Consider the following 6,042-nt stretch of genomic DNA (forward strand, 5'->3'; position numbering starts at 1 on the left):
AGGCGCCAGAACCACTAAGCTAAATTCCCAGTCCTGAGTCAGGAAATTCTTTGTATTTTAATAAACATTTATCACTTAAAGTATTTTTAAGACATAAAATATAAACATTTGTAGCTCCCAGAGGAAACTTTAGAACTACAGCCATGTTAATATATGTTTGAAGAGTCATTCATTTGGTCTGAGCAATTAAGTACATGCCATATATATTGATTTTATTATTTTTCAAAACACAAAATAGGCCGGGGATTTATTTATTTATTTATTTATTGGTACCTGGGATCGAACTCAGGTCCTTGTGCTTGCGCAGCAGGCAGCAAAACCACTGAGCTAAATCCCTGGCCTAGGCCGGGGATTTGATCCCGAGTTTGATCCCTGGTACAAAAAACAAAAGAAAACAAAACACACACACACACACAAAATAATGCAGGCCTTTACTTGAAAACCTGAGAACAGAAAAATTCTAATAACATCACCACATCAGACACGTTTAGCCTTTGGATGTTCCCTCTTACGGGAGAGAATGCACAACCTCTCGGAATCTATCTTCCAGAGGTCATTCTAAAAGGCCCTTTCTCAAATAATCAAACATTTTTTATGTCAAAAAACATTCCCTACTTAGTTTTTGAAGTGATAATCTCCTTATAAATTATACCTATTGTCAACGGCAGAGATACTGAATAGCCCCAGAGGGGCCTGGTTTTGCAAAACCGTTATCAAGGTTTCAACGCGTGACCCCAGTCTGGCACCTCCAGTTGGGTTAAACAAGGTGCAAACAAAATGCTCAGCCATTTCTGCTTCCGTGTCTAATATGGCAGATATGTGTAGGGCCTGAAAACAAAATCAAAAGATACAGTTACTAGAATACAGTTTGCAACACACACACACACACACACACACACACAGAACTTTATTACACATTCTGACAAGAAAATAATATGTTTTGAGAAATACCACCTTTTTTCTTTATAATAATGATCCCCGTAATGTGATAGCTAGAACTGTTTCAAGGTACTAGTATGTGGATTTTCAAAACAGGCATATATTGAAAGAAAGTATCTAAAACATAAATATTTTAAGCATTTTAAAATAACACTCATTAAAAGATTAAATTCACATCTTCATTTTTGCTAACTTCTTATGCTGCCCTGACTTTATAACTTTATTGATCCCATTGTAAACTAGGAGTCACTGCTCAAGTGTAGTGAGGGATCAGGCACCAATCAGAAACAATCTGAATCTCTACCAGCAGGAGACTGGATCAACAAAGTGGGATCTCTTTACTGGAACACTACTCCGTAACACAAGAGGAAGAAATTACTGCTTTGTGCAATCATGCAGATTTCAACAATTATGTTGAGTGAAAGGAGTCAAACACAAAAGAGTAGATACCCCATGAGTCGATTGACACAGCCCAAGAACCAGCAAAATGAGTCTGTAATTATAAACATTAGAAAGCAATTTCTTCTGGAAGAGGGAAAGGGCAAAGGGAACGCTTCTGGGTGAGAGACTTGTTAAGTATCTTAATCTGAGTGGTTACACGTGTGCATATGTCTTTTAAGTCATTCATGCACACATTTAAGAGTTGTATATTATATTTCATGATTAAAAATGTGGGGAAAAAAGCAGTTATGTGCATTAAAATTTATTCCAATTTGCCCTAACATTTAATTTGCCTAATGAACAGAAAGGGCTTTTCTTCACCCTATGAAAAAGTAACAGGAAAAAAACAATACAAATAATTTAAAATTTAAAAATGAAAAAATGTGAACACAGCAAAAGAAGGGCAAAATCATAATAAACTTCAAATCTGAATTTTTATATCATTTCAGGATTTAAGTGTCTCTGAACAATTAAAGGTTTACATTTCCAAGAACATAACAACAGCCCAGCATAAAAGTATGCTGAAGTTTACACAAAATTATCATGAGGAAAATTATTTAACGGGATGAACTATTTTAGATGAAAGAATTATGTATATTAGTTTGGAGTTATATTTTATATAGCCAGCTAGAGAAAAATGTCTAAAGGTAGTATAACTATCTTAAAATTAAACTGTTTTTAAAAATAAAGTTTAGTAACAAGTATAGAAAATAAAAAATATAAAAAAATTTAGAGGGTAAACTTCCATGAGATCACAGTCATAATTCAACTCAAACTCAGCATTTTTCCTCTAATATACTATTCCTACGCCCAAACAAGCAATCTAAGATAAGCAGTTACATTTAAACTGTGGCAAAAAGAAGTGTCTGAGTGAGGCTGGGATTTTTTTGTTTTTAGTTTATGCTTAATACACAATATAAAGAGAATTTTGCCATTGACATGGGCTTGAAATTCAAACTAGCTCTATGACGTTTTATTATTTCTCCCTCCCTTGCTCCATGAAGAGCGACTTCTCCAGCTGCACCTCATTGGGACCACACACTCCTCTCCGGGTCTGTAGGAAATCCTCAGTTGGGAATGCTTCCTTTCCCTTTGAGGATAGGTAGGGTGCACCTTTAGAGAAGCCCTCTGCAACATTAAAGATAAAAGAGCCACACCGTACCTTGAATCGAACTCCTTCCTCTAAAACAATGTAGCCTCGGGAAGGGGTCAGGTCCTGGGACTCCGCAGAGGAGTTGGCCTCGGTCACCGGGAACTTCACGGTCACGGTCCCGAACAGCCCCTGCGCGGGCTCCCAGACCACGGACAGCACTGCCTCGCTCTGCTGCGTGGAGAGGGAGACCGAGGCGGCCACTGGCTCTCTCAGGAAGAGGCGCTCGCTGTTGTTGAAGGACAGGACTCCGGGACATCATCGTTAGCGAGTACAGTGACCAGGTCTGCGAGGGCGAGGAGCGGAGGTGAGCGGAAACAGCGAGCTCTGAATGCCAGAGGAGCGTGGTTGTGTCATTGGAAATGAGGCCTATTCGTTACCTAAAGCCATTATTTTACGTAAGTTTTTCTCTTAAAAAAGAGGAAAATTGGGGGCTCAGTGGTTCTGCTGCCTGCCTCACAGGCGCAAGGACCCGAGTTGGATCCCCGGTGCCAAAAAAACAAAACAAAACAAAACAAAACAAAAGAGCAAAATTGTCTAAAGCATTTAATAAAATTCCATATTCCCTCGTGATATAAAAACAGTCTGTAATCTTGGAAGAGAAGGCATGTTTGTCAAGCTAGTGGAATGGCATCTCCCAGGAGTCACTAGCAATACCCCATTTAATGCTCAAAGAGCAAAACCATTGCCGTTAGAAACAGAAACAACACACGCAGCGGCATCTCTCCTCCCTGCTCAGGCAGCAGAGTCCTAGGGCTATCGCCCAGGAAACTGGCACAAAGAACGGAAAGGAAGGGCCAAACTGTCACTATTTTCTAAATGAAATGTTTGTCTACTAAGAAAATGTACAAGAAAAAAATTATTATGAGTCAAAAACAGAGGCTTAGAAATCCCCAAATATCAAGAGCTTTCTATTTTTACAATCATTAATAAAAATATTAGTAACTGCAACAACCAATACTATCAACAACTTACTAACTTTCTCATCCATATATTTAATTTTCACAGTAACTCTACAAGGTAGATTGTATGATTATTCCCATCTCACAGAACCTATAGCTAAAGCTGTCTGAGGTTCAAAAGCTAGGAAGCGGCAGAGCCAGTGTGCAAGGCCAGGATTGCACACGTAGAGGAAAACACAGGTACAGACTCACTACATATCTGCGCACTGGCTATGAGGGTCTAAACAGGAAGAGAAGGGGCCTCGTTCGTGCAGGAACACACCCGGATGGCATCACGAAAACGCTAAGAGCCACAGGAGAAAACCCCAGCACTGCAATGTGCAGCTGTGGCGGATGCTGGTGCACACTCCAATGTCCCTGTCCCGACCCCTTCTCGGGCACACGCAGCAGTCCCTACCTGCCCAGTGCTCGCTCTCTGCACCCGAGGACAACGCTGACCTGTGAGAGTGAGGCCAGCCCTGCTGCAGATGCTGGGCCCCGAACTCCCAAGAGTGGCCCTCAGACTCCGAGGGGCAGGAGGCAGCGGCCTCCTCCTTGGTAAGGGGATGCCCGAGCTTCGTCCAGCTGTGTCACAGGACATCGGCAGGACCGAGAGCTGCCGGGCTCTACCTCATCTTTCATCAGCTTTGGATCGATGCAAAAGAACTTCACACTGAAACCCAATGCCTAATGGTGTTTCATTCTCTCCATGATGGCAGGGCACTGCTTTATACCATTTAGGACAAAAATAAGGTTGTATCCTTGTCTCACACGCTACTAATGAATAAATTCTTTCCATATTAAATAGTAAATGTAAAGGAAAACTACGATAAAGTATATTTTTCATAACTATTGTATTTTCTAATATTATAATGTAAAATATTTTAGAGTGGATGGAAAGAAATAAGTAGCATTTAACAAATTATTAGAAAATATTTGATACTTTACGTTTTAAAAAAAACCCTTTTAATAAAAGGCTTCATAATAAACTTAAAAGACGTATGCCAGTGCAGGAGAAATATCTGTGATATATGTATGCAGTGAAAGACTGAATTTAGATACTAACAATTTTCCTATAAACCAATACAAACACAAGCCACGGGAAAGTCCACAAAGATCCTAAAAACCAGGGTCACACAAAGGAAAAAGAACAGAGCCAAACCCACTAATGAAAGGAAAATGAAGAAAAATGCATAAAAATGTACAATATGACCACGTATCTTTCATTTGTTGGAATCAGTATAAATATTTTAAGACAAAAGCAGTTGCTAGTGAGGACATGGGGCAATAGCCCCAGTGCCCAGGACCGCGGACACGACAGAGGCGGTGACCCTGTCCCTCACTCAGCACCCACTGCACTTGACCCGGAGTCCTGACTGTCCCCGCTTACAAAGACGCAGGCACAGGCGCATTTAGTAAAGCTTTTGGAAATGACCAAAAGGTCCATTAATCAGGCATGGTTTAAGACATATCTACTTTCAAAGCAGGGCCGGGGATTTAGCTCAGTGGTTCCGGTGCCTGCCTCGCAAGCGCAAGGTCCCGAGTTTGATCCCTGGTACAAAAAAAAAAACCAAAACACCACACAAAGCAATTATTGTTTCCATAAAAGTTTTAAAAATAGAAAATTACAAGCCTAATGTAAGCTCAACAGAGTGCAATGACCTCCCTCACTGTGGTGGGCAGTAACCTATATGATCCCAATCAGAATTATCTCTAGACTTCTTTAGGAATACTTGAATTTAAGTGTCCTCTCTTTCCTGTTATGTGGAACACAGAAAAAAGATGCTGAACACCATCTGTCTTGTAACAGTGAGTAATCTTGGCTTTGGGATGAAGCTATTTCCAAAAGGGCCAGGAGATGAGAGAAGACCTCGGAGTCTGGAAGGATTAAGTCCTGGTCCTACCTCATCTAAGGCCATATATCTCTGAACGCTGATTAAATCCATTTGAATTGAATTTTGAATTGCTCACACATAGACAATTCTTAACCAGCACATGGTGTCCCTTCCCAAAATCCTGTACCTGTAACTCTCTATGTTCTACAAGAAAATCATTTCATCTCAAACATATGCTCTCTGAACATGAAACAACAGCCACACCCTTGAAAACAGGTTTCTGCAGTTAGAAATAATCAATTTATTTTATCAACACACCAATAAATAGAATACAGTAAAAAAGGTAAAGATCAATCTTTGGTTACTCAAAATTCTTTCATATTTTTCAAATATAAAAATCAAACTTCTTTCCACAGAAAGGGCATTAATGCTAGGAATTCAAAGGTTAATTAACTTAAAATCCCCAAGAAGCGAGTTTTTAAGAGCCCTTCTAAGCCGATGTTCTGTATGTTCACACGGGTTCCTCCTTTATTCTTCCTTTACCTTCTCTAAGTAGCACCTAATAAGCAGTGAAATAGGATAGGGTAGGTTTTAGTAACAATGTCACCCCATTCCAAATGAAGAATGAGGGCTGCAGTGGTCCCAGAGATCAATACCCCACCCACCGCTCTACGCAGAATACTGTGGTGTCAGGGGAGACTGAGAGAAACACCTTTGTCTCTCCTGCAGCTAAGGA

The 6,042-nt window shown here is 40.2% G+C and overlaps 1 long non-coding RNA gene across 1 annotated transcript in view; it reads left to right on the forward strand.

The window, feature by feature from the left end:
- The window catches only part of LOC147820456 (uncharacterized), a 31,861-nt gene extending 29,318 nt beyond the window's left edge, over window positions 1-2,543 (forward strand). The window contains exon 3 of the long non-coding RNA XR_015448488.1: window positions 1,183-2,543. This is a non-coding gene — a long non-coding RNA (uncharacterized LOC147820456). The remainder of the gene's footprint in view (window positions 1-1,182) is intronic.
- The last annotated feature ends 3,499 nt before the right edge of the window (window positions 2,544-6,042 follow it).

This window comes from Heterocephalus glaber, unplaced genomic scaffold (genome assembly GCF_053883595.1).
Source record: "Heterocephalus glaber isolate CG9 unplaced genomic scaffold, H.glaber_assembly_v1.0 deba00001914, whole genome shotgun sequence".
Taxonomy (NCBI): Eukaryota; Metazoa; Chordata; class Mammalia; order Rodentia; family Bathyergidae; genus Heterocephalus; species Heterocephalus glaber.